This window comes from Coregonus clupeaformis, unplaced genomic scaffold (genome assembly GCF_020615455.1).
Source record: "Coregonus clupeaformis isolate EN_2021a unplaced genomic scaffold, ASM2061545v1 scaf0175, whole genome shotgun sequence".
NCBI classification, from domain to species: Eukaryota; Metazoa; Chordata; class Actinopteri; order Salmoniformes; family Salmonidae; genus Coregonus; species Coregonus clupeaformis.
The window spans coordinates 476,769-495,337 of record NW_025533630.1 but is presented as its reverse complement, the minus strand read 5'-3'; positions in this window follow the sequence as shown (position 1 = coordinate 495,337).

Genomic DNA, 18,569 nt, shown 5'->3' with positions numbered 1-18,569 from the left:
GGGTAGAGTGTGTTAGTAGTGTGTCTATGGGTAGAGTGTGTTATTGGTAATTGTGTGTTATGGTAGAGTGTGTTAGTAGTGTGTGCTATGTAGAGTGTGTTAGTAGTGTGTGTTATGGGTAGAGTGTGTTAGTAGTGTGTGCTATGGGTAGAGTGTGCTATGGGTATAGTGTGTTAGGTGGTGTCTGCAGGTGGCAGACCTCTTCCTGGTTACAGAGGACTCTGGGTATTGTAGTGTAAATTAAATGAGTGGTAGTATGTAGTATAGTTGGTTACTTTCTGATAAGAGGTGGTGTCTGCAGTGTGAGCCTCTTCCTGGTTACCAGAGGACTCTAGGTATTGTAGTGTAAATGAAAAGGGTGTATATTAGTATAGTTAGTTACCTTCTATAAATTGTGTCTGCAGTGTGAGCCTCTTCTGGTTGCGTAAGACTCTCTGTGTGTCTAGGTTGAGCCCTCCAGTTGCTGGATGAGCTGGGCCTGCTCTGCTGCATGCTCACTACTCTGCTCTGTACAGAGGCCTGCAACTCCTGCAGCTCACGCCTGTACACACACACACACACACACACCCCCCCCACACACACACACACACAACAACATCAAATACCTACTATACAAACATATTCAAAATATTAATAATTCTTACCAATCTGTGGCATAATGATACCAATCTTACTAATACAATGACATCTTCAATCACTTATAACACACAGAGCGTTCCCTGAGCCGGATGTGGCTGCACATCTCTCAGTGGCACGGCGCTAAAAGACACAGAGTAGTTAAAAAAAGTGAGATTACCCACTAAGGCTCCAGGGTTCTCACAGTTTTTATCATATTGACTAAAGCTTAGCCAAAGCCAGCACCATTTCCCCTCAGACTCTACACTCTCCAAAGCACATCTGGTATGCAGAGCTTATCAAGTGGTTCTAGATGAGGATGTGTGTGTCGCCTCAGAGGCTCAGGGTGGAGAGGCGGCTCGAGCCTCTCACACACACACACACCCACACACACACACCCACCCCTACTCTAAACTGGTTTAACTAACTGTAGTGATAATAAACCACCTAAAATTAAATCTATTGCCAAGATTATAAATTGATACGGACATTTTTTTAATTGAGGGTCATTTCACGTACACTTTATACTTGGTATGCAAAAAACACATCAACTTGACAGACCAAATTGAATGCATGGAAATACCGCCTGTTACATTTACTTCATTGTATCCATGGCGATGCCAAAGCACGAATGTCATGGCATCTCCCAGCAGTTACAATTACATTTAATGCAAGGTGTCAGAGAGTGTCCTGAAAGGCGTCTGTCAAATAACATTTATTTGTATTATGTTTTAATGTGACCTGAGTTGGGTGACGTGTTGGTCCCTCTGTGCCACCTCCTTCTGCCTGGAGGAGGTCTGCCAGGCACCTTGCACTGGCCCTGATGTCTGCCACCTGTTGCTGGGCATCGCTCAGATCACCCTCCATCTCTGCCATGAGTGACAAGAAGAGGAATATCAGTCAATCAATCAATTAATCAATCAATCCAAATGTACTTATGTCTTTTCACATCAACAGTTGTCACAAAAATTATGCTGTAGAACAGGGCTGTCCAACCCTCTTCCTGGAGATCTACCGTCCTGCTTAGGTTTTCAGTCCCAACCCTCTTCCTGGAGATCTACTGTCCTGTAGGTTTACAGTCCAACCCTCTTCCTGGAGATCTACCTCTGTGGGTTTTCAACCACTCTTCCTAGATCTACCTCCTGTGGGTTTCGGTCCAACCCTCTTCCTGGAGATCTACCTGTCCTGTAGGTTTTCAGTCCAACCCTCTTCCTGGAGATCTACCGTCCTGTGGGTTTTCAGTCCCCCTGGAATCTACCTCCTGTGAGTTTTCAGTCCAACCACTCATTTAACACACCTGATTCTACTTATTAGCTGCTCAACAAACCTTAACTAGCTGAATCAGATTGGCTCAATTAGGGGTTGACTACTGATTCGGAATTGATAGGCTTCAAGGACAGTAAATCTAGGGCATTACAAAACCCCCCACCAGGAAAGGTGGGCCTGAACCCCCACGGTTAGTAGATCTCAGGAAGGGTGTTTCAGGCCCAGCTGCTGCAGAGTCTGGAGCACAGTTGTCCAACTCCTTCCCACGGAGGGCCGAGTGTCTGTGGGTTTCGCTCCACCCTTGTCATTGATTGATGAATTAAACACTGATTATTAAACTCCCCTCACCTGGTTGTCTAGGTCTTAATTGAAAAAAAAAAACAAACCCACAAACACTAGGCCCTCCATGAATGAGTTTACACCCCTGGTCTAGAGTGGCAGTATTGTGTTTGTTGTACAAATGACTATGAACTTTGTATTCCTCAGTGAATTTGGTACAGGCTTGGTGTTCCTGTTCCCAACTGAGTTTCAGAATGCGTACACAACCAAAGTAGACGCACTAATACAAAGCCAAAACAACGGCCAAGCGGACACAGTGTATGACTGGTCTCTGCCCTGACTGAGTCCTTGATGACGTTACATGTTGATGTTGTGTTGCTGGACTCCACTAATGGCCAAACAGCTCTTAACATTAAGAGCCAGAGAGATATGAGGTCTGAAAGTGTCACAGGCACTGAGGTTCATCTTAAAACAGCACAAAAGACTCTCTCCTTTTAACGAGGCTACAATTACAGAGGCCAGACCCCGACGCCTGGCATCAAACACACAGGGGACATCGGGACAAGTCACTGTAATTAAAAACAGCTTCAATCACGGCTGGTGAAAGTGTTGGCAGCAAATTAGCCGCAGATGTCATTTTGTAAAAATAACGTTGGTGCGCTGTGGACGGAGAGATAACACTACTAGTACATCAACAAAATCAGTGCATAGTTGTACTTCTTGTAACTTTTTAATGTTTCATTCTTAACAACATATTATTTTATAGTGGTGTAGGATTCTTGTGCATTCCATGTGTTCCATCCAATCTCGAGTTCCACATCACACCATGTATTAAACTGACTAGGAGCAGAGCCAGGTGAGAGTGTCTGTCTGTCTGTTTGTCTGTGTCTGGTGATGTGATTGATGTGTGCATAGTGGAGTTGTTACTAGGGCCCTGTCATAATTACACCCTGCCCTACTTATTCAAAGCCCACTCTCTTCCTCTCTCCCTCCCGTCTGTCTGCCTGTCTCTCTCTCTCTCTCTCTCTGTCTGTCTGTATGTCTGCCTGTCTCTCCGTCTGCCTGTCTCTCCGTCTGCCTGTCTCTCCGTCTGCCTGTCTCTCCGTCTGCCTGTCTCTCCGTCTGCCTGTCTCTCCGTCTGCCTGTCTCTCCGTCTGCCTGGGTCTAGCTCAGACACTTGACTGGAGCCGCTGATGAAAAATACTGTTGGCTGGTACTGAGGAAGAGTTGTGCCTCTGTGCGTCGGAGTGTAATCATCTGTTTGTCTGTGGTGTTAGCCTCTGTTTCTGACCCCACCAAGCTCTATTATTGATGGGCAGTTGTGTTATGTTCAAAGTGGGAAGGGGTTGGTAGTGGTGGTATTGGTGGTGGTGGTAGTGATAGTAATTGTTGTTGGTGGTAGTAGTGGTGGTATATTAGCGGTGGTAGTAGTGGTGGTGATGGTGGTGGTGGTGGTACTGGCGTTAGTAGTGGCGGTGGTGGTAGTAGTGGTAGTGGTGTTGGTAGTAGTGGTGGTAGTGGCGGTGGTAGTGGCGGTAGTGGTGAGTGGCTGTGGTGGTAGTGGTATTGGTGGTAATGATGGCGGTAGTAGTGAAAAAAGCATTTTGTAGTGGCGGTAGTAGTGGCGGTGTGGTAGTAGTGGTGGTGGCGGTAGTGGTGGTGGTAGTGTTGTTAGTGGTAATGGTGGTAGTGGTCTCCTGTGGTTGTCACTGATTGGTTGACTACTGTTTGAACAACATGTGTCCAACGATGCTGCTGTGGTGATTATTTTGTTGCGAGGCTGATTAGAGTGTGAGAGTAAAGTTGATCCATAATAATGAGGAGGGGGAGAGATGCATATCACTGATTCTGCTAATTAGCTACATGAATAAGGTGAGGGAACACCTGTGTCGTCCAGTGATCACATCGGGGAATTGGTCAGGCACCGGCTTCTTCTTTTTCTCACCAGAGCCAGGCTTGGGTCCAAATGTTAAAAAAACGTAATTATTTACTCCCACCCTCTGAACAGGGCCATCAATATTTAAAATGTATTGTGCTTTGCAAGAGGAATTGCCCCACATTCATATTTGAGGAGGGAAAAGAAGGAGGGGATGTTCAAAGGTGTGCAGAAGAACCCTTCCTGTGTGTGTGTGCTGTGTATGTGTGTGTTCCCCTCTCCTGGCATCTCTCTGTGTGTTACCTTACTTTGGCGTCATGGCCGCCCTCTCTTCTGTGTCTCCTCTCCTGCCTCTGTGCCTCACCTCTCCCGAAAGAAGGTTGTTGCGCAGGGCAGGCGGGACTCTAATCCCTCCTTCTCCTCCTCAAGGCCTCTTCTCTCCTCCTCCTCTCCTCCTTCTCCTGAACCAGGGAGGCCAAGAGTCACAGGGCCAGATAAACAACACCACGGATGGAGAGAGAGGGAGAAAAGAAAAAGAAAGAGGAGGAAAAAAAAGTAGCATGTGGTTTTGAGGAGGATGAGATGGGATGAGCTGTGTAGAATGTAAAGTCGGTACTGTTCTGTGTTGGTTGGGGCCTCCGCTTCTCCTCCTGTGGCCCCCCATGCATGTCTGATTGGCAAGGTCACCTGTGCTGTGAGGCTGTGAGCCGGGCTAACTGTGTGGCAGGTATCAGGGGGCCCGCGCAGCTTCTCCCTTTAATGACAGGCTAATGAGAACACACTTTGCTACAACATCCATTACATCTGATCCAGCCTCCTTTATGCTTCCCCCTTATTTGATTTCATCGGCGGAACCCGCAATGCAAAGACGCATCCGTGGACCTCGAGATCGCTCCTTATCAGTGTTTCATAGCCAGGGGTCCCATCAGGGCCATAATTAGGAAACCACATAATCACACACCGCAACGTTACTTTCACTCCCTTCCTTAGTTCGTCATTAAGTATTTATCTATAGGCAAGTTATCGGCTTCGCTCTCCTACGCTATCTCTGGCTTTTCAGCATTCTCCGTCTGCTCAAACCCCTCAGTTTGGAGGCATGTCTCACAGAACAGAGAGAGAGAGAGACAGAGAGACAGAGAGACAGAGAGACAGAGAGAGAGAGACAGAATCTGGCCTGCTCAAACAGGAAAAATTCACATAGTTTGTTTCTTTTTTCACTCCCCCTGCCTCTCTAAGTGATTTTGAGGCCTCAGGCTGCAGTATAGCCCTGGGGGACACGTCCTGTTTGGTGTCACAGTGAAAAGACTAGTAGCTGCCCACAAGCAGCCAAGAGCAGAAGGCTTCAAAGCGGCGGCAGGCAGGCGGGTGCCACTGAAATTTGTTCCAAACCTTAAGTTCTTGACTCTTATTCCCCAGCTTGTGGCGCAGAACTGCCAGCGCTCCCTTCTTCGACCAGACCTCTGTCCACGTCCACAGCCATCTTCCTCTGGACCAGGTTGGTGATCTCCTGCTGCTGCCCTGTCACTCTCTGTTTCAGCCAACGGAGGGAGTGGGGGGAGAGCGTAGATTAAACAGAGAGAGATTGGAGAAGAATGGGGAGATAGATGAAAAGAGGAGATGATGGAAAGAGAGAGAGAGAGAGAGAGAGAGAGAGAGAGAGAGAGAGAGAGAGGGGAGTGGAAGAGGAGCAAAGGCGTTGGTCATCAACGAGAATCTTAGACACGGGAGAATAAACTGTTTATGGATTGTGGAAGGAAGTAAGCATTACAGTAACTACAGGGTTCCCATTTTGGATTAATCAGGCTCCAGTTGACAGAGAGGGGCACATTCAGTATCAGCCGCTGTAATAAAATGGCCACTGGTGAGGAGGACACAGTTTGATCTCATGTGAGAGTCTAATCTACTCCACATCTAACCACTCTGTCCAACTCACCTTCTGTGTCAGTTGGTTCAGATCTGGCAGATATTGACAAGGCCTGTGACCGGCCACACCTTCCTTCCTAACCCTGATCTCAGAACAGGTGCTGAAGGAGACCCTTCACCCTGTACAAGCCCTCACTTTCATAATACTGGCCTCAGTACACCTCATTTACACATGAGCCAACTCATGTACTGTAAGGTCTCACACCCCTGTATGTGCTAACCTCACCACTTACAATATTACACAACGAGCCAATTACATAGAATAAGAGCACTGTAATACTGTCTAATAGGTCTAGGTTATAATACATAAATAATAACTACTGCTCTGTACATTTACAATACAGTTACCATGATACCTAATCAAACCGTGCTTCTCATCTTTACTAACAAACTAGAACAAAGGAATCAAGCGATGAAAAATTGGTTCCATAATTTTAATGATCCATCTTTTTTTTCTCTTCCTGCCCGGCTAGTCTTCTGCAGGCCTATAGCTGGGCGATTGTAGGAGGAGGGGCTGCCCTTTTAAACACTGCATCGCTGGAAGCGCAACGTGCCACTGCAGGCTACTTGGAGTAGCTCTAAAATAACACTGGCCAACTGGGATGCAATTAATTGCCATGTTAGAGAATCACTCAAATCTTTTTCCAAGATCGTGGATTTACTCAACGCCTTCCTGTCCTCGTTGGCCATGCAAAAACAGGCTTTAATATATATTTATACGGGCGAAGTGCAAATACATTCAACCGTTGATAATGAGGTGAGGCGACATTTCAACTCCAGTAGTGTTTGATTGGTAAGAAATAGGTTTGGGGAAATTAAGAGGTCTAGGACAGAGATTTAGCATTCAAGAATTCCCAGTGCAGTTCAAAAATTGAAAACTGGAGTATGTTACAAAAATGGAAGGGAGTGGGAGGCAGAAAGACGCGGAGGAGAAGGATGGATGAGGTAGAGAGAGGTGAGAGAGGTGGGTAGAAGTGGGGGGGGAGAGAGGGGGGGGTAGGTAGAAGGGTAGAGAGAGAGAGAAAGGTAAGAGAGGAGAGAGAGAAAGGAGAGAGACCAACGAGAGGAGAGAAGAGAGAGACAAAGAGAGGAGAGAGAAAGAGAGAGACAAAGGGGGGGGGGGGGGGGGGGGGGGGGGGTAGAGGGGAGAGAGTAGAGAGAGAGGAGAAGTAGCAAGAGGTAGAGGGGGGGAGTAAAGCGAGAAGGAAAAAAATAAAGAGGAGGAAAAAATTATTGTCAAAGTTGGAGTAGAGCGTTAAGAGGACTGTTGAGGTCTTGTGTGGACTCAGCAGGCCATCATTTAGAGAACAGTAAAGCAACCAATTCATCACCATTTGGGTTCCTTTGGCCCAAATCTGGACGAGATGATGAATGTCAGTGGTCTGTATGACACTGCACATAATCCTGACTATTAATAGCTTTGCAATCGCAACTTTACCAGCACAATTTCCTACTGCTATTATAAAGAACTTTAGGGGGGTGGAGTGCTGCTACTTGCAGGCATAGTTTAGAAGCGAAGGGGCATGGAAATAGTCCAATTAAATATTACACTTTATCTCCATAGTTACTTACTTAATAATGCAATGTATTTGTAATATTCTAAACAGTTTGTTGTTGTTTCTGTAGGCACACAAGATCACGTTACCAGATTATGCAGTGATAAAACATACTGTCAGGTCTATTAAACTTGAGCGGTGTCTGGTGGTGTTCAAAGGTAGCCTAGCGGTTAAGATTTGGGCCAGTAACCATGGTCGCTGGCTCAAATCCTGGAATGCCGACAGGTAAAATTCTGTCGATGCGCCCTTGAGGCAACCCAAAATACTCCTGTAATTCGCTCTGGATAAGAGCATCTGCTAAATGACCCCCAATTTTTGCAAGCAGATGAATAACCTGCCTGCGTCCTTTCCTTCATTCACCCTCACAGTGACAGTGTTTGACGATAAAGGATTATTTTAATTAGATACAATTTGCAAATCTCTGCCAGCACTCTTTTTCTCCAGAACAAACAGAGCAGTGGTAAGAAAATCATTTGTAACCTCTATTGCGCTCACAGCTCTATTATTGTACATAACTACATCAGTGTTAAGATGAGTGAGGAGGGCAGATAACACACTGTTAAAGAGCTGCTGATGATAGCATTAGCGCCCGTCTCTGATGGGATGATGTTAGCGTGGCGTAGCGTAACGTGTGAAAACTGACAGAGAAGGTTGCTAATGTAATGACACAAACCACAATGCTGCCGTTAAGGGGCGATGATTAAGGATAAATTACGATGCGTCGCGTTATCATTAACTGTCCCTGGCAGCACATAGAACACACTTACTGAGCCACTGGTATGAGTGGGTATGAGTTAGCACCCCAAGCTGGTGACCCAGGGCTTGCCTCCAGACAAACCTAGACCTAGGGGTCTTTTCTATAACAGGACTACTGAATGTAGGTTAGACTGGGCGTGCACTCTCACTCAGACAGACTTCAATTCAAATGCATCCCTTCATATCAAATGGAAGATAAATTCCTATGGGAGATATCTCTATAAAGACACCAGGATACACAGAAAATCCTATGGGGAGATATCTCTATAAATACCAGGATACACACATACATGGTTCACAACTAGCCATTCCACATATCATAACAACAATACCTGGTCCAGCTCCTGGATCTTGTAGTCTTTGGCCTGCAGGATCTCCAGCACTTTGCGGTCCTTGGCTAACTTTCCACTTCTCTCTGTTGGGGACACAGAGAAACATAGAAAATATCATGTTAATATATGTCATTCTATTTCTATGAAGAAATTATATAAATATAACATATATATATATGTCATTGTTTTTCTATGAAGAGAGCCATAGAAATAGAAATGAAGACCCATAATGTTAATCTATGTCATTCTATTTCTATGAAGAGACCAACTACAAATAGAAATGAAGGGAGTGTTAATCTATGTCATTCTATTTCTATGAAAAGACCATACAAATAGAAATGAAGAGACAATGTTAATCTATGTCATTCTATTTCTATGAAGAGACCATACAAATAGAAATGAAGAGAGAGAGACATAAAACACATAATCTGTGTCATTCCCTATTTCTATGGAGGGGGAGTGGCGCGCGGTGAGGTGACTGCGAGGGCCCAGGCTGAAGCATCGTTAGCAGCTGGGTCTCCAGCGACTCTCTGGTCCTGCTAATGATGTGGTGTCATTTGGAGGCATTAGGGTGATGTGGCGGTGACAGATCCACCACTGAGAGGATTAGCATATGGCAAAGCGACAGCAAACAAGCTCATCTGAGAAATAATGCTTTATTCGTATAATAAACGGCGAAAAGCCATTCAGTGCAAAGGTTTACAGAGTATTGAATGTTATCAGAAACTAATATCTACAAATGAATGTAGTCTGTGACCCCCCATGATAGCACATTATTTTAGGCTCATAATGTCCCGTCCTGTCTGATGCTGCTGTCGTCATGGGAATTCAAGGACAAAATACATTAAATGGCAGTTTGAAAACTAACACAGAAACACTCAATATCAACAAATATCTGTGCAATAGGCATAAAGTCTCATTTAGTTGAAATCAGACAACCAAATGAAAACAAAGAGTGCCTTAAAGAAAAGGAGGTCACAGGAAGAAGAGATAACCCAAAGTTGTGTGTTCAAACCCTCAGCGGAGCTCCCGGGCGCTGGCAGGCAGGCAGCCAGGCCCAAGTATGTCAATCAGCACCCCAGTGTCATTTCACTGCTCTCCAGATAAGGTAATTACCAGGACACATCAAACCTGGACTCCTATTCAGCACACACACACTCCACAAACCTTTTCTCCCTCCCTCCTCTCCCTCCCTCCCTCCCCCCCCTCTCCCCCTCTCCCTCTCTCCCCCTCTCCCCCTCTCCCTCTCCCTCCCTCCCTCTCTCTCACTATTGGGGCATGCCTGCAGCAGCAGCCTGTTCCAGCAACCATATCTTTCATTCTGGCTCAAACCTCTTTTCTCCTGCTCCTGTTTGGGGAAGGAACAAACCTTGCAGGTCGGGGCCAGTTAGTTTCAACCCCTCCCCCTCTCCCGTTCCGCCACCCCCAATCCCCTCTCCTCCCTGCCTTGTCTGGCTCCCCCCACCCCTCCCCCCAGGTGTTGAAACCGATGCCTGGCTCCTCGGAGTCAAGCGCTACCTTGTATCCTTTGCCGTGTTAACCGTGTCTGAGCAACCATCCAATCGCTACAAGACCAGCTGAATCCCCAATAACCGGCGCTTGACTGGAGTCAGCGCAATTATCATGTCAATATATACCCGCCGTGTGCAGCAGTGCCAGTGTGCTGATAACTACACACACACACACACACACACACACACACACACACACACACACTCTCTCTGGGTGCATGTTACCAAACCTATTTGACCAACATGCTTTGTTGGGTTTTTCACTATGGGGGCTGTGGGGGCATGGGAGGATGAAACTGCCTAACACAGATAGAGTGATCCTAACCTGGCGTACATGTTTTTCCCCCCTAAACCGCGTCTGAGGCTCCTGCCAGCGGCCTGATTTTATTTTGTGCGTCCTGATGTTCCAACAGGCAGGAAAGGTAGAATATAGGCCTGCTAGATCTATACATGAAAATAGCCAAAATCTTGTATATGCATTACTGCATTTAGCATGGAAAGGACTAAACATCTAGGCCTAACCTACTACCAGTACATTTAAAATCCTGTTATTAACAGAAATTACAGTAGTCTTTGTTTAAATAAATAATGCTACAACAATTCTTTAGAATCCCTCTCATTCTGTTTCTATCCGCTTGGTATGGCTTTATAAAACAACCTTTTACTTAGCATTTTTCAAACAACTTCCCAGCAAGAAGTTTTGAAAAAAACACACATGCCTAACTCACACCCTATTACCATGTATCCTGCAGTAGTTCAAATACCTAATGTTAACTTCCCAACCAGTTCCCATGCTGATGTATTCTGTGCGCGGCGGCTTAGTTCCTAGCATGGTCATCTCTTCAATCTAGCGTTTTATGTAAAAAATGAAGCACTTGGCATTGAACGTTTTCACAGTTTTAGAATGACGCGAGACTGTTTTCATTAAAGCGGTGACCAAATTTGCTGAGCAGCTAACTGGGGATAGGGGCTTAAAGCAGCATCTGCACTATTCAGCGGTAACCCCCACCAGAATGGCCAAGGTGCCTCACACCACCTTGGATAACTTTTTAACAGACGTACTTCCCTACCTCCTTCTGTTTCACTTTGGAGATGGGATTTCTGGGAGATCTTCATGCCCACTGAACATTTCTTCACAGGTAGTAGTATGGAGATTAGTTACAGGCCATGCTTTGAGGAGATATAAAGTATGGGTGAGAGGACGTGAAATTTCTGAGCAGTTTCAATTACTAACTCACCCGTTCGACCACTAGACTGACGGCCTGGGTCAGGTCCGGATTACCGTATGGAGCGTTTCCATAGACCACACAAACTCCTTGTCGGCTAGCTGAAAAGAACAAACAATTTCATGGTTATGAATGATTATACTCAAATCTTATTATTATGCAAAAAATGTGGCATGTGGTAGAGTCTTAATAACCTTAACACACAACAACACAGAAATATTGCATTACTTCCTATTTTTCCACATCCTTTCCGAAATATATACAATTTCTCATCTTAAAGCACTTAATTAGTGGGGCGATGTTATAGCAATTCTAAATGAAATATAATAATTCAATGGATGCTCATACATTAGCATATATGGGGTTGGACCAACCCAATCAATAATTAAAATGCCCTCAAAATAATATTTAGTTGTGGTGTGCCTTCTCTAATCATTACTGGTGTACCTTCGGCTCCAGGGGACCGGACACTTGTCATAATGCACAATTCATACTGGGGAGTTAATCATCAAAACCAGCCGTTAAAGCAGCATATCCCCTTATTAATAAAGTGCATCTGATTCTGGATGTTTTTCTCTGCATCTTTAAAACAACTTGTGGAGGAGAAACTCCTAAACTGATGACAGAGAGTTCCTCTACAAGAGCGCAGAGAGTTGAGATCCTCAGCCTACACATTTCCAATTCAAATTGACTCGCCGCCCAAAAATAGCGTTCAATGTTTTATTTTTCTAAAAATCTAAAACGCGACATTTTCGGCACACTAAAAGACAGAGGTATGCCAAATCACTTAATATAAAATTCATCTGTTAAATTATGTTCACATCATCATAAGATGAAAAGTCATCAATCCCACTGGAATCTACTGGTCTCCAATTATACATGAATTTTAAACCCCCCATTCAAAAGTGTCTAATCAATTATTTACTAAATGGCAGAGGCAAACCTTGGTAGACCATGGGCTGAACATACAAAGTGGAGAGAGAGCAGTAGATCCTTATTGGATGAATAGAGATCCTCACCAATCCTGTCCAACCGTTGTGCAATTAGCAGCCTTCACATCCAATAGGTGGTCTCTCTTCTCCTGGCCTTTGGCTGCCATTATCCCACATGCTACACTCCACTCCTCGCCAACCCTCACCACCCATATCAAGGGCTTCTCCACAGTATTAAAGATGCTCGAATATGTTTTTGATGATCACTGAATTATTCATTGTAATTGCAGACCTTGAAAGACCATGGAGCTGAAAAAACATACTAAGTGGGCCTGGAATGCAGCCACATATTAATACAATTAGCATGGTCAAGTAGGAACATTTTCTGGCCGACAGACGGCCACTTTGTAGTTAATGGCGGTCCTAAAACCTTTGTGCTAGAGATTTTAACATGAATGGCATTTCAAATGCCACATTTAATATTTGCGGTACAACTAACCCTTTCTAACAGTCACTAAGAGACAGACAAGAGATCATTGATGCTCTCTCTCTCCCCAGACCAGACCACCCAGTTGTGTAAGTTCAATACATACAGTAACTGGTTGATGTAAAGGGAGGCTGTGAGTGACTTGGGTCTGGATCATGTCTACCCAACGGCCATGCATTGCTGCTCAGTGCTTTATACTAACCTTGAACTGAGTATACTCCCTTCCAATACATTTTGGGATTATCAGGACACAAATAGTCTCAAATATAAAAATAAATAAAACTACTGTAAACAGGCAATGATCTATGCTGACTCAAACACAGAGCCTTGTATACTGTAGACTGAAATATTTGTCAATATATTAACCCATATACACACTCACAGAGTTGAGCTTCCCATTATGTGTGAGTGTGAATATGCAAGTGAATGCTGATTCCAGGTGAAGTCCACCATTTATGTTTTTAGGCACCACCTGGTGGCGAGCCTGTAGGAGACATGACAGCATCTCTCCATCACAACATCAGAGAGAGACTGTGGCTTGTTCAGGAGGATACAGCGTTACAGTATGTTCTAGATAGAAATATAACGTGTAGAGCAAAATGTGTTTGTGATTAACTGGGAGTTCAGTTCTACAAATCAGTTTCTATCTGCAACGTTCTAAATACTAAACTCACAGATTACCTATACCCAAATATTAAATAGTCATAGCCTATGTTGCAGGAAATGTGCAGTAGCCAGGAAAAGGGTATGAAATCATCTGTTAAATCATCTCTCTCTGGTTCCTGTATGGCTCAGTTGGTAGAGCATGGCAGTTGCACCATAGAGGTTGTAAGGTTCGATTCCTGGCCCACTGCACGTAAAAATAATGTATGCACACATACTGTAATTCGCTTTGGATAAAAGCATCTGCTAAATGTCATATGAAATCTGTGAATGTATTGTAATGTTTTTAAAATTGTATAACTCCTTAATTTTGCTGACCCCAGGAAGAGTAGCTGCTGCCTTGGCAGCTTGAATAATGAGATCCATAATAAATACAAATATAGTTGTTTCTATCAATACTTTCCTATGTTTATTATACCTTGCAGACATGTATTTGTCAGCACTTAACTACTTGCTTTACAAGTGAACCGTTTCTAATGCAAGTTAAAATAAACTATTTCTGTTAACAACACACGAAAATGTTGGCAACAACATAGCTAGATTCAACTGTTGACACTAAATAACCAATACCATCAACCACAGTCACCTGGCATTGCACTAACTCCTCAGATAAACTCCTCACTTCTTCCTCAGTAGCATGATGTGACTGCTGTCTCTGGTAGCCATTATGGAGCTGGAAAAGAGACAAAGAAAGAAAATATGGAGGCATATACATTTTCTCATCAATATACAATTGCTTCAGCGTTACATAAACGCCTTTCTTCATAGACAACTTTATATAGATATACATTTGATTAGACTGTATAGTAATATAGAGTATTTAGTTATCAATGCTCTTGCCCAATATTGTGATTTGGAAATAACGTTAGAGCTCTAGTGACAGGTGTTACTAATTGTCCTCAACTATACTGTAATGATGTTCAGTAGGTGGTCGTGTCATATCACATTACCTAGCAAGCAAAGCTAACTAGCTACATATTCATATGGTCCTTACCAACACATTTTCGTATGTACTAGCTTCACTTCAACAAAGGACGGAGAAGTAACTTTGAAACCATAACTAGCTGGTTTTCCCGTTAGCTACTACTAGCTAAACTGAATGTAACTCAAGCAGTGAAACACGATGCTCACTCAACCGGTGTTCTACTCTGTTTAGTTAACCAGTCAGCGGCAAACAAACAAACAAATTGCAAACATTACCTTGAGTGTAGGCAACTTTCTCGGTCGGAGAGAGTAGCTAACGTTACAAAGCAAATCCGACGCTAAGATAGCTAGCTAGCTGGATAAATTGAACGATAGCGTTACATGTCAAAGTCCATGCGATTGAACAGCATCATCGAGGTCGGTCAACAGAAGCTATCCTAAGACACTGTTTATTTATCCGTGCATATAAGGTATGTATTGCTGTCTACAAAGTATAGCAAACGAAATGCAAACTTTGAGTGAATCACACTGTTGTCAATAGCTACCAACGCTTTTCCATTTCAAACGCTTTCCTGTTTTACTTCCCCATACGTCAGCGTACTTCCTATACGTCAGTTTTTACGACACGCCGACGTATGGGAATTAATACCCACCAATTGTTTGAAATGAAAAACATCTTGTAAAATACCAGATTTTTTTGATTAAGATATACTTTAATAAATCTATGCTATTATTCATACTGTAAGGTAATTGTGTTAAGGAAAATGCATGCATACAGCCACGAACCCACTATCAATCGTAGCTACTCTTGGTCTTCCTCTTGATTAATTACTTACCACTTGCCCTACTTTTTAGTTTGATAATGGTCTATCATTTGCAGTTAGTACGAATGTTTAACATTCTTGGTATGTGAGAAAAATGTTGCTGTTTTGCTGGAGATAAAGCAACCTCCACATTGTAACCCTATGGATGGACTCATGCGTGCATGCATACACTGTAATGAGTGGCCAGGCATGAAAAAGGGATGAGATACAATGAAGAAATATGAGGACTGGCAACTCTGTTGTCCATCACACAAATGTTAGTTTCATCTGCTCTCTCTGTCTGGTCCTCCTGCCTGCCCATGAGAAAAAATAAAGACAGAGAAAGAAAAAATTAAGTAAATTACTTAGCGCGATTAGGCTGTTCCTTGACCTAGAGCAGTGCCTCTCACATTAGGATCCTCATTTGTGGAGAGCGATTTCAGAGGCAGTAACTGGCGCGTACTGCGCAACATCTGTCCTGTTAGACACATGACAGACACATGCATTTTTATCTGTATGATCGCTTTTTCTCTTCTCCTCTGCCTGCTTTTACAACAAAGCTCCTTGTTTAATGGAAAACGGGTACCAATCATCCATTTAGAGCCTGATTCTTATCTGCATCACTGGAAAAGGGGTTTGTTCTTTACTTCATATCATTACAGAGGAAGACAAAATATCACCAGTGACTTTCTATGGGGTCCCGGTCAGTGATTGGTTATGACTAATTCAGGCCCATTAATCCAGATATCAGGTGCATGGTTAATTGCCCCTCTATGGCTGCGTTCACACAGGCAGCCCAAGTCTATCTTTTTTTTTTAATTGGTCTTTTGACCAATCACATCAGATCTTTTCACATCAGCTATATTTCAGAGCCAGTCTGATTGAATCAAAACCAGTGGTACAAATTATCAAGTGGGCTGCCTGTCCTAAGCGCACCTATATCATCCACGAATACCCATTAAATATGATTAAACAACAAATACAACATCCTGTGTAAAAGGAGTAATGTCCTTTTATTGATAAGTATAGGCTTGTTTTATATGATATAATACCTCACATCAAACATGATCCAGTGTTTTAGGCAAACCCTTTGTTCAAACAATATTGAAATTTCCCCTCTATTCACACATATCCCCTTTCCATCATTTCCTAAGTGCATGTTGTTTGGCCATCATCGTTCCAAAAGAGGTTACATTACTGCAACATGTTCCACCATGTTTTGACAGTGTGTCTGAGGATGTCTGGAGCAGTGTGTCTCCCCTTTTAAGTGTTTGTTGTCTGTCTTCTTAATGACGGATTCATCTAGATCTGAGGAACATTTTAGGCACATAAAATGCAGCTCTCAACCAGACCCCTTCATCTCACCACAGATGTGTGCTTCCTGCATTTTAATTTAAAAAATAATCATTTTCTTCAAGTCCTGACTGACTTTACTCAAACTCTTGTCATCTTTTGATTTGTCTCCTGTTCTTCTTTCATCACACTCGTTTGAAGATGTGTGACAGGTTATATCGTTTTATTTAAGATCATTATTCAGAGAAGAAAAACAGGTGTTCCCATGTGCAGTGTTTTTGTGTGTGTGCCCAGTTCTCTCTGAGTGCAATATACTGCCTCTGAGTCATCCTGAAGTATTGGTTGCCTGGAGATACATTTATGAGACAGACACATCCAGTATACAGTCTCTTTATGTTGTCCTCCTCATGTCCTATCAATTACAAGACTAGTTGTCTCGTGACAGACCGTTTCATAAAGGCAGCCCGTGGTTTTGGGTCTCCAAGATTAATTACACAGGGAGTTATGTGTTTATTTTCAGGCTTGCCGTTAATTAAGTGCAAATACATTGCCACTGTAAATCGATGGAGCATGAAGAAAATCCCTCCCATAGCATATGCAGTGATACAGAAGTCAGAAGTACATTATGTTAAAGATGTTAAATGACTCTTGTCTTTGTGAGTCTAGTGTCTTTGAGGCATGAGGTACCTCAGCCCTAATTGCCGCCAGTGTTCTAATGTGATGAGCTGCAGCCACTTAAAATGAGTAGGCTTTACACCTTGACAGTCCCAATGAGCATGCTGTTCTCTTCCCTTCTCTCTCCACAGAGCCACACACGAGAACAGTGAATCAAATCAAATCAGCACGGAGGTGGAGAAACGACACGGAATCTTGATCATGCAAATGCCTCCATCCGCATGCAAAATTCAGGAAACAAGTGACAAGCACCTGGTGGGCTGAGGAGGAGCGAAGGAGGAAGGGAAGCCGAGTCTGGAAGCGAGCGACATTCCGTGAGAATTCGGGGAAGTATAATTGTCTCCGCCTGCCACCTCAGGTAGGAGGACTGTCATCTGCATAATCATTACCTTTGATTCCAACTGAGGGAGGTGAGAAACCAACAGAAACGAACGGGGCTTCGATCACCTGACTAAAGAGTCACAAGTCGCTGTTCCTTTGAAGGAACTACAGGAAGCGGGCAAGTGTCAGCTGGGTTGTCAATTTGAACTCTGTTTAGCAGAATGTCTCTCTCATTCCGGAATGGTAATGAGCTTCCCCAACCTGTGAGAGAGCACTGAGTCTCATATGACATCACAGTCACTTTGCTACTCCACTGAGGGCTCTGTTCTCTGAGATGGGTTTCATTACAGAAGTGTGGTGGCTAATCTGATGAATATTGATGGGTGGATATGATATTGGGTGTTTTTTTATGTGAAAGGCTTTATATAGCTCACTTTTTGAATATCTGCAAATATTCATGTACTTTTATTTTTAATATCTCTGTTGAGAATTTTTGACATATTGTAGGTTGTGACAGCGTGGAAAAAATGAAACACCCTGCAGCTAGTTATCTCAACTGGACTAGAGAATGATATCAGTCCTGACGTCAAGCATGAGCCATTCTCATGCTCAACCTTGTGGGACCCGCGCCCTCATCTCATAAGTACCCAATGAGCAGAGACGCCATTGATTCCCCCCCTCCTCACCCTCTCCCACATGAAACCTATCAATGTACCTAAATCAGACAACTACAGCGACGCACTACCCCGGCACAAGCCCCTCAGCTCAGCCCCGGTCCTGGCCCTCTGCTTGACTCCCATCTGATGACCTTCTGAGCCATCCTCAGCAGACAGGCCCTGCTCATAATGGGAGGATTGATGAGGGAGGGAGAGCCAACTTCCTAGGGGCCACCGTGGAGGGAGGGGGTAGTGTCATGAGCCGTCCAAGTTTACCCATGGCTCACCCATGTGGCGTGCCACTCCCCCTGGTATGGTGTGGGAAAGAGGAGTCTGAGTATTTCCCCAGGGCTCTGCATTGGTAGGCGTTGTCTTGTCCTTAGCTGGGTACTGACTGACTGAGGGGCATAGCAAGGTGGTGAGGTTGTGTTTGAGTTCGCATTTCCCTCCAAGAGGTAGCGATCTAGGGCCTGCT